The sequence below is a fragment of the Lolium rigidum genome, chromosome 6 (assembly GCF_022539505.1).
Source record: "Lolium rigidum isolate FL_2022 chromosome 6, APGP_CSIRO_Lrig_0.1, whole genome shotgun sequence".
Taxonomy (NCBI): Eukaryota; Viridiplantae; Streptophyta; class Magnoliopsida; order Poales; family Poaceae; genus Lolium; species Lolium rigidum.
The window spans coordinates 197,147,206-197,164,070 of record NC_061513.1 but is presented as its reverse complement, the minus strand read 5'-3'; positions in this window follow the sequence as shown (position 1 = coordinate 197,164,070).

Sequence of the window (16,865 nt, the reverse complement as noted above, 5' to 3'; positions counted from 1 at the left end):
TATATTGTTGTATGTGTTCACGATAATACTGACATGGTCATCGATTTGATTAGACAACACAAGCCTGGGACGTTTCACTTATTTATTGTAGGAAGCACGATTAATGGACTGTAATGATGGGGATACTCCTATAGTCTGCTCCTACTCGGTGTCGGGTCACAGTCACACTCTCCTCTTTTTTTGAACACAGTAACACTCTCCTCGAAACTGCAGTAGGCAGTAGATGCATCAGAGGAGGAGCGTCTCGGTTCACCTCCGTCGTCTGACTCGTCTATCCCCACTCCGCCCACCTTCCATAGGACGCGCCTGCGTCTCCGCCATGGCGCTTTCGCATCCTATTGTTGTGACCCGGCATACCACTGCATTGTGTAGTATACAAGTCTGATATAACACCAATGAAACACCGTTCCACTAGTATTACATCGCTCAGAGTGGTACAACAGAAACATATGCGGGTCCAAGGCATGTCTATAGAATTACACACAGACTCTGTTACATAAGATCAGCACAGCCTCCTATTTTACAATGAGGTAAATCTGCAAATAACTCCAGAAGAACGACTCGTGGTCTAATCTTATCACGAACTCTATTTGTAGCGTATTTATCTAGCTATAGAGGCTATGAATAGATTCTAGCTAAATAGGAGCTAGGTTTAGGAAGCTAGTTCCCTTCTATGGCTAATCTAGGTTTTCTCCTTGTTGGATGTGGTGTTTGACTCTTCTGACAGGGTCCTGTCCCTTGAAGTAGTTGTTGACTCTCGGCCTTCGAGTTGCAATGTAAATCCTCCTTCGATGCCTCCATATCTAAGCAGGGGATTTAAGAGTGGGATGAGTACGAGCGTACTCAACAAGTTCATTATAGGAAAGAGGTGTTTAATGCACTAGCTACAGCATTAGACCAGAAAGTCTAATACCAATGCAGGTTTTCATAACCATTTCTTCAAAAGGGTTGCTTTTATTCAGAAGACCTATGTCCGTCAGCCTTCGCCGGTTTACTAGAACTTCATGGAGTTCCTTTCCGGCAGCGTTCGTAGTTCCAAAACCCGGAACAGGGAGTGACAGGTCACGATTCATTACACTCTGCAGAGGTGTGTTGCTTTACCCATAAGAGATCTTAACCTTGGTGCCAACCGGGCGCGCAACCCGTCCACACTTCCTTTGGTGTGAGGCCCGGTATAAGGTCTTAGCCAATCATATTCCTCCGCTACCTCGCACACCCACCCTTTGTTGCAATCCCCGACCCTGGGTCCGCGCTGGTGTACTTATACCAATTAAGGATGGCCCCGACCACGACAACAGTTCTGGGCTCACTACCATAAACTCTTTCACCGGTAGATGCAACCCATCATAGACCGCATTACCGTGGGAGTTAGAGTGGGATCCCCACCCTCAAGTTGCTCCCGCAAGACACAACTGCTACGGTAAGCGCATCCGTTGATGTACGAGAGGTGGAAATACAATTGACTACTCCGTCCCATTCCAGATCTTATGGTTAACACGAGTTTTACTGCACAAGAATCACTGGACGACATTTGTTGTTTAATCCTAGATGGATATAAACCCATTGCAATGGAACCTCCACCATGTCAACACATTCCATGGTTCCATTGCCAACCACATAGTCATATTCATAGTTATGAAAGTAATACTTTTGCTTTTCATGCAAGAGTGATAAGTATAGTACTTTGCAAGTAATTTGGTAAAAATACTCAAATGACATGAGCAAGCGATGAACTTGCCTTTCTTGACTGCAAGATTATGCAGACAAGGTCCTCAATACGCAATAACTCCAAATTCTGAAATAGCATCATCGTCCAGTCAGGACGATGTTTAAAAGATTGCCAAGGATGCAATAATGCATAAATATGAGATGCAATCACTCTAAGCGTGACCTAACCCCGATGATTTAAGATTAGTGAGTTGATATGATTGGTTTTTAGGGTGTGTTACACTTTTAGAGTGATTCACAAAAAAGGTTCTTATTAAGGGTTTGGTTGTCTTAGTATCATACACAGGTGGCATAATAAAGCATAATAATCAATTTAGTACACAAGGAAAAGTAGTTGACATAATATTAATATGTAAAGAACAATTGTTGGTTTAGGTACTATATGATATGGTTAATGATTACTTGTCATATACTTCAAAAGAATAACTTTTGAAGAACATGTTCTTCAATAAAGAACAAGTATGATAATTTGGTTTGTGGGGTTCTAGGGTTTACTATGGTTTTCAACTAGTTTCTAGGGTAAAGATTAGATGGATCCTAACAAAGTTGGATTCATCAACAACTAGGGCTTGTATGGTTTTAGTGAAGCATAAGTATCTTAAGCAATTAATGGTTGCTATCATGGTGGTATATCTTACTGGTAATAGATAGCTAGGGTTCAAAGATCCTATTAAGCAGGTTTGATGGCTACTCCTTGTTTACTTCAAAAGAATAACTTTTGAAGAACATACTTCTTAAGTAATAAGAAGTATCTCAATTAAGGTTGAGGTTGTCTAGGATTTGCTATTGGATTTACTAAGTAAAGAATAGTTGGTTCCTAAATAGGATGGTTCATAACTATCTAACACTAGTAGGTTTAGTGGAGCATGGTGTTGTAATGTAAAATAGTAGGTATGGTTGCTATTAGGGTTCATCACAATAGTGTGAGGCTTAGTATGGATGATTAATGTTGATGCCTTAGAGAATAGTAACTAGGGTTTACACTTGGTTGTCTCCATTTGATCATCTAGGTTTGATGGGTATGCATAAATGGAATACTAAATTCTTAGTGATAGGGATCCTACATTTTATGTGGACATGGCAAGTATTTAGTTGTTATTATGATTCTATGATTGAAAAGAAGGTGATATGATCCCATGTTACAAATAACTAGAGTTTTAGAGTTGAGAACAATTTGGGGATGATCACATGGGATAAACCCCTAGGGTTTTAGGATTGAATCTAATTTAGGATGATCACATAAAATAATGAGATCATGGTTCTTATTCATATTAGATCTAGGTTTTTAAATTGTGATATCATTCTTAAAATAATAATTGGTAAAAGAATTGGAGTTATTAATGACTTTGAAATAGAAGTAATAATGCATTTAACACTATATCATTTTTTAAAATATTTAAGATATGATAAATACTATTAGGGTTTAAGGTTTTAAATAATGGTTAAAATTATGATCAATTAGGATTTTTATATGAGTAAACATAACCATAAATGAACAATTGTTGTATTATATGAAATTTAATACAAAGTAATATTTACTATTTTCTTGATGTGAAAAATAGAAACAAGAAATTTATATTTTTATTATTTATGTCTTAATAGTTTAAGATTTAAAATTAGTCTTCTAAAATTTATAAGAAGATTAAAATTATTGTTCTTCTAATTTTAAGGTGCTATTTGTTGTCTATTATTATTGTTATTGTATAGGTTATTTTATGATACTCACTTTTGTTTATTGGTTGCTTTTTTTATTAACTTAAATGCCTAAAAAGGTTTGTTTTTTCTAAAAAAAATAGACCCAAAAGTCTGTTGGGCTGACCCAATGGCATGACCAGCAGGTCTGGCCCAACCTGGCTGAGTCAAGTACAGTAGACCGGACCCGACCGATCCATTGACGCGCTCGCTAGCTCCCCTTTTCTTTTCTTCCTCGCACACCACGACCATGGCACGGTGGCATTCTTTGACTCTGCCGTTCCACCGCCTCTCCCTGGCCGCTCTTGGCCTTCTCTGGCGCCGGCGGAATGGGGCTTTGGTCCGCCGTGATGTTCTCCACAACCTCCCCCTGATCGATTTGGTTTTCGCGGTCTCCATCACTCGCTCACGACCCCGATTGGGATCGTTATCTCCGACTCTATCCCGACTGATGATGGCCGCCTCCGGTGCGGCTGCTGACCATCGGGGATCCGCCGCCCTCTCCTCGCTCGCCTCCACCAACAACCCCCTAATTCTGATGCCTCTGTCGCTTGTACTCACCTCCTGGAACCCTAGCTATTGCCGGTTTATTCGGTCCTTGCCAGGTATCCCCGGCACCGCCATGTACCGGCGAGTCTACTCCTCCATCTGCTGCTCGGTTGCTTTGGTGGTGTATTGGTGGCGGTGTGATGCTATCGGGGGAAGTGATGATGCAGTGGAGTGGTGTTGCTTCTGCCTGTGCGGCTGCGACTACTACATCCTCGACGCCGGTTGGACGGTGCCGTGGACGCACCCCCGGTGTCATCTACCTCTACTACTCTCTACTGCACTCACTGTGAGCTACCCCACTCTCTTCTCTGTCTATGATTACCCTGTGGTGTGCATCAAGAACTTCTGCACATGTGTAATTGTATCCCAAATATTGCCTATTCTCTGTATTGATATGTGTTGTGGGAATGCTCTTGCTTGGATGATGTATTAATCAAGCATTCATGTTGGACTTGGCTTTGTGATAATTGGCTTGTCTCTGTAGATGCAAATTTTATTACTGTACAGTGAGTAGTGAGGTGCCTCAGTTCGGATGATTTGTTCATCCATAGCTTGCTGCTATCTTAAACTGTAAAATGCAACTATTGTTGCCTACACATTGATGCATGGCTGGGTAGCTTGATTGTGAGCTTGTATGCTTATTTTTGGTGGCTTTAGTGCTGGCTATATATATGATCAATTGATCATCTGATCGTATTGTATTATGGCTATACCATTGATGTGTTACATTGACATGCCTTTGTCTCCAGAAATTAATCCAGGGACAAGTTGATGTTACTGGTTGCTATATCTTTATATTTTTGATTGATTAAACTGATAAGAACAGATCTAGCTTGTTTCCTGGTTGATACCCTGTTGGTTAATATGAACAGATGCTTGTGCTTGATCTTGTAGCCTTGCCAATGATGCAAAGGCTGAGGCACTACCTTTTGAATAGAACATATATACTATTTATGGTTTTTATAAAATTCTCTGTGATGAACTGGGCATAGCACTTCTATGCCAGATCTGAGAAGAATAAATCCTTCCAATCCTCCTAGATAAGAATCTAGTGGAAGGGTAGTGGGATTTGTTGTCTTTGTATTATTCCTTTTTCCCCCATATATACTCATGCAAAAGTAAGAACATATATTGCCTGATCTAGCTTGTATTTCTGATGAACTTCTACCTGCTATACTTCTGTAGCTTGGTAGCTGGTTCTTCTGGCCTTTGAGATATCTTTCTTGTGGAGTGCCTGCTCCTAGCTGCTGGACAATTTTTTTAAGAACCATCTGCAGTCCTGGGACTGTTCTGGTGTGTTGAGGCTACTGTTGTTGTTCTTGCTGTTCTAGGGTGGCTAAATGAGTTGCCAAATGACTTTGCTGGAGAGCAAAATGAGGTGCGGCTGATATTCCTAGTACACTACTGTAAGTACTTATACTGTTGGGCTATGTCTGTGTGATCGACAACACATAGTTGCATGTGTTGTGTGTGAGCTGCTTGTGGTTAAACCCCACTTGGGTGCTTCTCCCCTGTGCAAGCTACAGTGGTGTCCATGCTTATCCATGTGTAGTCCTCTGTTAGTTGCCAACTTGCTTTTCTCATACCTCATGTGCAAGGCACGACTGATATAGCTACTTATCACTGTTCTGTCTATCCCTGGTACTGTTAAGTGAAAAATACTTATTGGCTAATACTATTATGTGGACTAAATATTCAAGTGTGCCCCTAAGATTTAATTAAGCTTTGCTTAATTATTAAGTGGCTTATATAGTTAGTTGACTTAGGATCATGTTGACTTTTCTATGTCAAAAATGATCCAGTAAAATTTCCAGTGAGCTTTCTCTATAAAGGAACTTGACTAGGTTAGATGGATTGATAAGATACTTTGTTGCCTAAGATAAGTGGATCAAATATTGTTGCCCTTGTCCCTTCTTGGATATGGATCATATGTTGTCACTTGTCACTGTTGCCTAATTGCTCATTGATGCCTAATGATATAGAATGATCCATTGATCCCTCTTATGATCCAGAGATGATACATAATTCCAAAAGTTGCCAATAAACTGAAATTGATCCCTCTAATCCACAACTTAGATATTAGGACAAGTTTCTAATGTCTAGTAGTTGAGTTCCAATATCAAAATGCCTCATCTTTGATGATGGCGACATTTTAACCATAATACAATTTACTTTACTTTTGTCTTTGTTTTGTTTCTCTTATTGCAGGAAAAGAGAAATATTGGGAGATTGGGAAGATCAAGATTTAGTTTAGGAATTCTTTTTTATTCTTTTGTAATACAATTTATTTTGGCAACTTATAATTTTTTTTTCTCTTTAAGAAACTTGCAAATATTGAATGATAAAGGTTGTAATAAAGTTAAATTCATTTATTTGTTTTTAAATTTCTTATTTGAATTTTTATTATTCATGTTTGAATCTCTATTATCCAAACTTGAAATTATTTCAGATTGTTTCCCCCAAAACCTAATAGTTCAACAATGGTTATGCCGAAATTTATCGCACTCACGCCGATGAGCTAAATCAATTCCATCGATGTGAGAGAAACCTCGATCTCTTTGTGTTTCAAATGAACGCGCGAAAATTCCCCGGATTTTCTATGCATGAATGCAATGCACACTCTGGTGTTCTCTTTTTTTCTTGCCTCTAAACCTGGGATATTACACCTATCCAACAGTGCCCAGTTTGAGGAGCCTCTGTTCTCCATCTCAAACCCCCACCTGTCGCCATTGATCGCCATCTCTCTCCCAAAGTTCCAATCAGTAAATCTCCCAAGAAAATCCCCAACCCCATTGTACCACCTACCTCCTTGCGATGGCGAAATCGAGCACGGTCTGTGGATTTGGGTTGTTTCACAAGGTGCTTACGGAAGGCCCCCTTGAAGTGCTCATCAGCCAGTTCGACGCCATCACCGCTGCGTCCCTAGTCGGTTCCTCCAAAAGTATTCTTCAATCGGCCAAATACAGTGCCACTCTACCTGCTTCTCAGCCGTTTGGCCTTCCGTGTGTTCTCTGTTGTGACCCGGCGGATAAAACATGGATGTTCATGGCGGATTTGCCGGTGCACAGCAAGTGCAAACTAGATCTGCTGGACAGGTTCTCCTACGATGGCCTAATGCCACACGGTAAGGATGAGCAGCGGGCAGGCGCCAATGGAGATTGGATCACCACGGTTGGCCCTGAATGCAAGTGGAACCTCCTCAATGTGTACACTCATCGCAATATTGACCTTCCATCTTTGAGGAAGAAGTTTGAAACCACAGGCAATCCACTTATATTTGGGTATAAGGGTTATGTTATTCAACTGCAGAAGATAGCTATTTGCTAAGTTCCTACAGCTGCTGGGGGGGGGGTATGAAGATTTCTCCCTTGTCGCAATCTTCGACTTTGCAATTTCCTACCTCCATGGTGAATATCCTCGTACATGGATACTTCTTGAAAACCAGTTTGAACACAACGCCAGATACTGCGATGCAATTATACATAACCGACTTGTGTTCGCCGTTACTGACCTTGGAAATGTTTATGCATGGGATCCTCATCAATTTGGTAACATTTCCTCCCTAATGTTTTTATATAAGTAACTTATATAGCATGTCACCACTTATTTGCTGAACTATCTTGGTATCTTTTGGCTTAAAGGAATTCCATAGGCACACACCATAACACTCTTGTGGTATGGACATATATACTTATAGAATTTAACATCTATAGGAATTTTAGTATGGTCTAATGTGCATGTTGTTCCGTAGAAAAAAGGCCCCCCTAGTAATTAAGTTTCTTTATTATTACACCCTGGAAAATTTAAGGTAGAATAGAAATAGAATCAATAAAGGTGCCATGCAATATTGATGAAGACTTTCATTTGTATATATTACCCCGGTTCTAGAGAATAAGGAGTACTATAGTCAAACCATCTAAAATTTGGACCAATATTTTTGGGAACATGTTTTAAATCCTTATAAAGTTTTACCAAGATGTTTGAAATATATTTCAAACCATCTTATGTTCGACCATGATTTTATAAAATACAAGTATTGGCATCTACAATATCAAATCAATATCACTAGTAGATAAATCTTGAAAGATATTTTCATATGACGTGTTCTTTCCTGTTTCAAGGTCCTATAGTGCTCCCTGCTCCACTCCTTCCATGGACGGCGGGACTTGATCTTGATGATGATGATTTTGAGTCTAATAGTCGTACGTGGTGGCTGGCAGGATCTCAAGATTGTTCTAGACTTCTCCTGGTCTATGCACGTGGCGTAATGGATATTGATGGTGCTCTAACTTATGATAGTACCACTGTTGTCCATTGCGGTCGCGCTGTTCGCAGCTATACTTCAGGGTATACCTGCATTGTATTCTCGAAAGACACTAGTCGGTTACTTCCAGCTTACCCGTGGGAAAGTGTTACTAATCTTGGAGACTATTCTATGTTCCTTGGGGTGAACTATCCGATTTTCATGCCAGTGGGTGGTGCAACATTTCCCCCAGGATATTTGACAAGAAGAAACTGCATCTAAACCACGCCTCAGGCCATTGGCCTTCAGTTTAACACAGCACGTCATGAAATTTTCCGCTTCAGTCTGAATGGCGAAGACCAGCAAAGCATCTCTTTCTCAAGAAGCGTTCCAGCGGCCAACTGGCAGACGGGGTTTTGGTTCATCCCAAGCTACACCAACGCGCTGGACTGGAACCAAGACAAGCAGAGTTAGGGATATTTACGTAATAATAGGATCATACTACTAGCTAGCTCAGTTGGTCTTGACTCCTATTTAACTATTTATAGCTAATGTACTTAATTAGGTGATAAGTTGATGCTATTTGCATGAACCCAGGTGCTTCTTGTAATTTGATCAAATACGGTCTATACACATGCATGGTTTTTTGGTTGTTTCAGTGTCCCTAGAGGCATACATGTATACTATTTTTTTTATTAAATGGGGGGTACCACATCCTCTACATTGATTTGTGCTTGCAACTTTTTTTATTATATTATTTAGCAATCTTTATTACAGTACAAAGTTCTTAACCTCATGGTTCACACAAAGTATAAACGTAGATCAACCATCTAAACATAGAAGACATTCTAGTGTATGATTCTTACATATACACATCAACATGCTATCATAAAATCTTAATGTGAATTGTACTGGCTGTACAAACCCGTGCATCATTCTCTAGCCGGTTGCACCCAAAAACCAAATCGTGGTACTTCATAGTTGACTGTATCTAGGAAAACATATGGATCCAATGCGAAGCCATGATATCACCTGCATGAAAGAACCAGATTACACATGGTTGGAGGTACTCAATATGGCCGTTAAAATCATTCCTTGTCCTTCATATGGCCCTTAAAATCGTACAATTGGATTTGTGGTTTTTAGTTTTTTATTAACACAGTTCAATTAATTGCCCAAAAATTGATTAATAATATTATTAAGGGGTGTGATGTTGAAAGCCATAAGAACAATGTGCCAAACAATCTTTGCTAGCGGACAATAAATGTATACCCATCAAAAATATTAGTACTAGTAGTACTATCAAAATAATCAGCAGACGTGAATGTTTCCTTGGTCAAAATAACTACTGCACCATCTTAAAAGTAAATGGCATGACCATTTATTTGATTTGATAGCGTGCAGCTAAATGGCGTACATTACTATCTCTACTTACTTGGGTCGCCCAAATCTGGAGTACTAAAAGCAAATCTTGGTGATTCATTTGGCAAGACAACACAGATGCGTCCAAATTTCTCCGCCCATATTATTATAGTAATATACGAAATCTGGAGTGCGTTACCTTCCAAGAGATGCTGCATTCCTTGCCAAAAAAGAGAGAATTATAACTACCTCACCGGCCGCCACTTGTACAAACCATCACTCCCTCTCCACCTACACCTCTTCCCTAGTAGCTCCATCTCCATATCGGCGACGGACCACAATCGCGCGACTTCGACTTCCTCTTCGACGGTGGCGGCGACAGAGGTGTCACCTTCTTCGCGGCGCATCACTCATCCTCGTCCTGCAGCAACAATGGATGTATGTGAAATCACCATACCCTTGTGTATGGTAGAGATGATGATGCAGATAAAATTTTATTGGTGGTTTCTCATCCTTGTTTGAATGTTTGGTGTAGATTCACATCTAGGGCAGGGTGTCAAGCGGGGTGGGTAGCGGGCTAGCTAGTTTCAGTGCGAGTGCTTTAAATATGCTCTAATCTCAACCACTATTTTCTCTAATTTTCAACTTTGCGGGACGATTCGCGGACGCCGCTTGCAACCCTAATCTAGGGTATTGATCCTAGTTTAGTAGACTACTAGGATTTACATGCCAATTTGTTTTTAGACTAGATCCGGATATTTGTCAATACTACTACGTACTTCCTCCGTTCGTATTTAATTGACTCTAGTTGAAAGCATCGATAGTTCATTTTTCTTTTCTCTCTCGCGTCGACTAATTAAAACCGAACGGAGGGAGTATTAGGAATCCATGTGCATCCGTACTACCAGTAAGGTATTGCGTTGTTGCAGAGACTCAGTGTAATCAATATCTTTCGATATTAATATATTCCCTTTATCAGAAAATAAATTAGGAATCCATGTTCAAACTTGCTAGTTTGATCGACGTTTGATGATGATTTGTGAGGCCATGTAGGGGCCTAGTTTGTTTTTCTTGGTGGTCAGTAGGCTGATGATTTTTTTTTGCTTGGTCGATCTGTGGTCGTTCCATGGCCACTGCTGATTAAGCATTACTAGAATCAACAATTTTTTGCTTGTATGGTGATTGGAAGTGCATGCGCTCTTCTGAAGAGCACCATCGCACAATGATTTGTCTTAATGGAGATGCAGATGTCGATCAAGAGGGAGAAACATATCTTGATCATGCATTTCTCACGAGATTACTTGGTGATTGGAAGTAGAATCCACAATTTGTTGTGCAAACTTCTCAACATATGCATATATTCAATGAATTGGCTTTATGTGATCAATAGTACTTCTTATTGCAGATGGATGGAGGGGAAAGAGCGAAAAAACTGATACTTAGTGAAATGACTTCCCATTCTGTGACTTCTGATATCCCAGATGACAAGGTAAATATATAGAACGACGATTCGTAGGTGATGAAAGCAGAATCCATAATTTGCCGTGCAAACTTCTCAACATATGCATATATTTGATTAATTAGTTTTATGTGATCAATAGTATTACTTATTCCAGATGGACATAGGGGAAGGAACGAAAAAGCGGATGCTATGTGAAATGACTTCTAAATTTGTGTGTTCTGATATCCCAGATGACAAGGTAAAATATGGAACGACGCTTGTTTTGCCGCTGCCCCCGCTAGATGGCTAGATGATCTGGTCTAATTTCTGTTCATGTACTTATTATTGCAGAAACATAGAGTTGAAGAAAACTCTATATTGTCTGATGACAAAGGTGAAATGGCATGCCAGTCTTATAAACCTCCGACGCCACCTTGTTTACTGTCTATGGAGAGTGATGCAGCTGGACCTGGTACTAATAAGCCTATACCTGGCATCATCGTGCCATATGAAGAAGGTTGTGGATTGGGTTTACCCCCTGCTGTAGAAACTGGTGGTGCAGTTGGAGCTGCTAGTGTAGAGCCTCTAGTGAACGGTGTCGTGCCATGGGAATTCTCTGAACTGGAGCAAGACGGTTTACCTATTGTCAAGACCGATGTAACTGGTGCTGATGCTGGAGTTGCTACTGATGATCCTGCACGCGAAGTTGTCAAGCCACCCGAAGGAGGTTTTGTATTGGTTCTACCCGTCATGACTATGCCCACAGTACTGACTTGTGGTGGACCTGGAGCTGGTAGGGTAGAGCCTCTAGCGAAAGGTGTCGTGCCACGAGAATCCTCTGAAGTGGATATTGGTGGTTTACCCTCTGTAGAGACTGGTGGTCTACCTGGAGCAGGTATTGTTGAGATTCTAGCAAACGGTGCTATCCCACCCGACTCCTATGAACTGGAGCATGTACTTGATGTGCCTTCTATAGAACCTGATGCACCTGTAAGTAGTGGTGATGATTCCGCCGAATCTCATCAAGAAGGATCTGCATCTCTAGGACAAGATGTCAGCTGTCATTCCCCTGAACCTGAGCTAAAGTCAGCAACGGTAGCTTATATGGCACAGACTATCCTTCAAGCTCTAAAGATCCAGTTGGGTGGTTCACATGACCTGCTACTCCAAGCCATTGTCACTACAAAAGACCAGCCAGCATGCTTCATCATCTCCTGCATACTGTTTGACAAGATGAAGCACTACAACTGGCGCATTGTTCAATCCCATCAGCATGGAGAGAGGAGTTATGTTTATGTCAATATGATTCATGCGGATTTGGTAAGGTTCCATGATAAGATGTATGGGTGGGGTGAGGCAAGAGCCACATTTTGCAGCATTCACATAGTCTTCACTCTTGAGCCAGAGCCCATGGATGCTTACCCAGTGGTGCAGCTGTCCTGACTTGATATATGTTTTATGATCAGTATGGTGCTGTCGTGGAACTGTGATGTGGAGCTACCTTTCTTATGGTTTCTAGGATTTTGGTTTCAACATGTATTATGGAGCTTACCTTAGGACTTTCGCATGCATTTGGCTGTTGACCTGTAATGTTTGTGGTTGGTTGTCTAATCTACTTGGCACAATCACACTGCAAAGGCAATATACCTTAAGAATATGCAAGTTTGGTTCTCTGACCGATATATATGTACATACAACTTTTTTTCACATAATAACACTTACACGGGAAAAGAGTAGCTTTCTCTGTTGGACAAACACCAAACCACAAAAGGGTAACAACACAATATCCAAACTAGGTACGACACCTGTTGAGGATACTTGACTTTTGGCGTAAAATCACCTTAACCAACACTAGCAGCATCTTGTTCTTTGGAAGGTGCTATGCTTATGAGTCTAATCCCAATACACCACCTACTTCAGGTGGCACGATGATGTCAGGTGCAGGCTCACCAATACCAACTCTCTTGCATCAGTCTCCATTGAAGGTACGCCACTGCTGCAGTAGACACCATTAGTAATGCAAGCTGAAAGTGTTCTTATCCTCATATCAGGACCACATGATACGGATGTCAAGCTTCATGCACTAGCCAACACAATCAAAAGTCCAAACTAGGATCGCTAGGAAAAAACATGAAGATCTTTTTTCGAATCCCACGCTGAACATATTTTTCACTAATTAGGTAAGCTCCTGCTGACAAACATATTAAAGAAACTCCAACAGTGGCTCTATATTTTGGCTATGTGGGCTGATGCCGCGCATGGAGCCGGCAATAGCTTCACCGGAAGCTGCAAACTGTGGCGGCCAAATGCAGAGCCGAAACAACGTATTTTCAGAGGCGCTATAATGCAGCGCCAAAAACAGAATATAATGAAAAATAGAGTGCAATAAAACAGAAGATCAAACAAAGACTAGAAATAGACATAAAATAGAATAAAATTAGCTTGATAGATACTCCGTAGTTCATATTTTTACAAAGTAGTGCGATAAAACTAAACTAAAACTCGACATCTGACGAGTCCGGTGTCGTGCCCGACACCGGATCCGACGAGAAGAGGTCAATCCAACGGGGGTCATCGTCGCCAATGGTGGTCGGCCCGGCGAGCTGCGCTTCACTGAAGGGCCGCTTCGTCGCCTTCTCCACCCTCCGTCGTGCGCGGTCCTCCTTCTTCGCAGCCCGCCTCGTCACCTTCTCCACCCTCTGTCTGCGGAAGTGCTCGTTCTCGGCGACGACGTCTTCGGGGAAGCGGGCCGCCCACTTGGGCGCCACGCGCTCGTCCCGCTCGGCGATGCGCAAACGACGCTCCGTCTCACGGCGGCGGCGCTGTTCCTCCTGTCTAACGATGTATGGCGGCGGTCCACACGTTACGGAAATTCATCGACGATCGCGGGCACCCGAGCCGCCACACCACGGTGTCGTTTGCGCGCGCGACCTCGTGCGCGGTCTCGTAGGTGTCGAGGCTGATGCGCTCGTCGCCATCACGTATCTCCTCTTAATACGCACCTTTGGGGCACGTGCGGACGCCACGGTACCCCGTGCTCGAGACGCGGCAGTACCGCGAGCTTGACGCGAGACGAGGCATGGCGGCGGCGGAGGAAGCAGAGCCGCAACGACAATATTAGGCGCAGATGGGCAAATTTCAGCAACCCGTGTTCTTTTTTTTTGCAGGATAACACCATGTACCACCTTCCCATTAGAAAATAGTATCGTTCAGCCTTCCCCTGTTGGGCCCAATATTTCACTTTTAGGTTGCCAACGACCATCTACATGGTAATTGCTATCGGCCTACTTGCTCCGGCTGTCGAAGCCCAATAACTACAAATCGGCCTTTCTGCTCATGCAATTTCGGCCCTTTTCTAATGAAACACAGATCCTATGATTGGCAAAAAAAAACACGGAGATTCTACATAAAGTTGTTTTTATTTATTTTGAATTATTGGGTTCTAATTTTCGAAACTACTCATGCCCAATATGAAAATCCTTGATCGCTCCATACCCACATGGATCATGGTATTTTTTAAAATTCATAAAGTGGATTTGAAATTTAAAAATATCCTAATGATTCCATGATTCAATCTATCAACTTGCAAGATCTTGGAGCGAAAGATCTTGTATTAGTCTGCAAATATAATACAGATAAACCTATCGTTAACAAGAAATGAAGGTTTATCGTTCAGAGAGGATGCCATGTGGTACCCACGAGATAGTAGCGTCCTCAACGTTTCAAAGAAAAAGGCAAGTAGCCACAAAAAGGGGTAAAAAATAAATTCTAGAAAGGAAACATTTATAGTTCAGAGAGGCTGACATGTGGGACCGATCTGCCAGCGCATCCTCATCATTTCGAAGTCGGCAGGGGATCAGAAGAAAAAGGCAAATAGCTAGAAATTAGGGGTCAAAAATAAATCCAAAGAGGAAACTTTTATTCTTCATAGAGGATGACATGTGGGACTGACCTGCCAGCAGCGTCCTCATCGTTTCAAAGGCCGCAGGGGATCCAAAGGAAAAGGAAAATAGCCAGAAATTAGGGGCAAAAAATAAATCCAACAAAGGAAAGGTTTATTGTTCATAGAGGCTGACATGTGGGACCCATGAGCCAGCAGCGTCCTCAATTTCAAAGGCGGCACATGATCGAAAGCAAAAGGCAAGTGACCAAAAATCAGGGGGTAAAAAAATCCAAGAAAAGAAACTTTATTGTACATAGAGGATGACATGCGGGTCCCATGAGCCAGCACCTTACTCAACATTTCACAGGTGGCATGAGATCAAAAGAAAAAGGAAAGTGACCAAATATCAGGAGCAAAAAATAATCCAAGAAAAGAAACTTTTATTGTACATAGAGGATGACATATGGGTCCCACTAATACAAGCTCTTTTGCTCCAAGATCTTAGAAGTTGATTGTACATAGAGGATGACATGCAGGCCCCATGTGTCAGCAACTTACTCAATGTTTCCAAGGCGGCAGTGGATCAAAAGAAAAAGGAAATAGCAAAAATCAGAGGGTGAAAAATAAATCTAACAAAGGAAAGGTTTATTGTTCATAGAGGCTGACATGTGGGACCCATGAGCCAGCATCGTCCTCTACGTTTCAAAGGCTACTGGGTTCAAAAGAAAAAAAGGCAAATAGCCAGAAATTAGGGGTCAAAAATAACTCCAAGAAAACAAACTTTTATTGTACATAGAGGATGACATGCGGGTCCCATGAGCCAGCAGGTTCCTCAACGTTTCAAATGCGGCAGGAGATCGAAGGAAAAAGGCAAGTGACCAAATATCAGGACCCGAAAATAATCCAAGAAAAGAAACTTTTATTGTACATAGAGGATGACATGCAGGACCCATTTTGAAGCAGCTCAACGTTTCCAAGGCGGCACAGGACCAAAAGAAAAGGCAAGTGATCAAATATGAGGTGCCAAAAAATAACTCGAAGAAAAGAAACTTGATTGCACATAGAGGATGACATGCGGGTCCCATTTAGCGGCAGCGGTATCACCGTTTGAGTGCGGCACGGGATCGAAAGAAAAGGCAAGTGACCAAATATGAGGTGCCAAAAATAACTCCAAGAAAAGAAACTTGATTGCACATAGAGGATGACATGCGGGTCCCATTTTGCAGCAGCGGTCTCAACGTTTCCAAGGCGGCACGGGATCAAAAGAAAAAGGAAGTAGCCAGAAATCAGTGGGTCAAAAAAATCCAAGAAAAGAAAGATTTCAATTGGGCTGCATCTGGCCATCTGGGCCTTCGAACTATCGTGCTGGACGCCTTTTGACTCGTACAATTTCAGCCCAATCCAAAACATGAAAGTCCTATGTTTCGCAAAAAAAAACAAGGAGATTGAACATATAAGTTTGTTTATGTAAAAATAAAATTTAATTTATCCGTTTGCAATAGGTCAGAGCGAAATACACTGTTTATTTTCTGCAAATAATCAAGATATCACATGTTTTTTGTTCGGGGAGGCTGACTTCGGGGGCCCATGAGCCAGCAGCATCGTCAACGTTTTAAAGGCGGTGGGGGATCAAAAGAAAAAATAAACCAAAAATCAGTTGGTAAAAAATCCAAGAAAATAAACATTTATCGTTCTGAGAGGATGACATGCGGGACCCATGAGGCAGCATCATCCTCAACGTTTCCAAGGCGGCACAGGATAAAAAAGGCAAAATAGCCAGAAATTAGAGGTCAAAATAACTCCAAGAAAGGAAAGGTTTATTGTTCGTAGAGGCTGACATGTGGGACCCATGAGCCAGCAGAATCCTCAATGTTTCAAAGGCGGCAGGGGATAAAAATAAAAAGGAAGTAGCCGGAAATTAGGGGTCAAAAATAACTCCAAGAAATGAAACTTTTATTGTTCGTAGA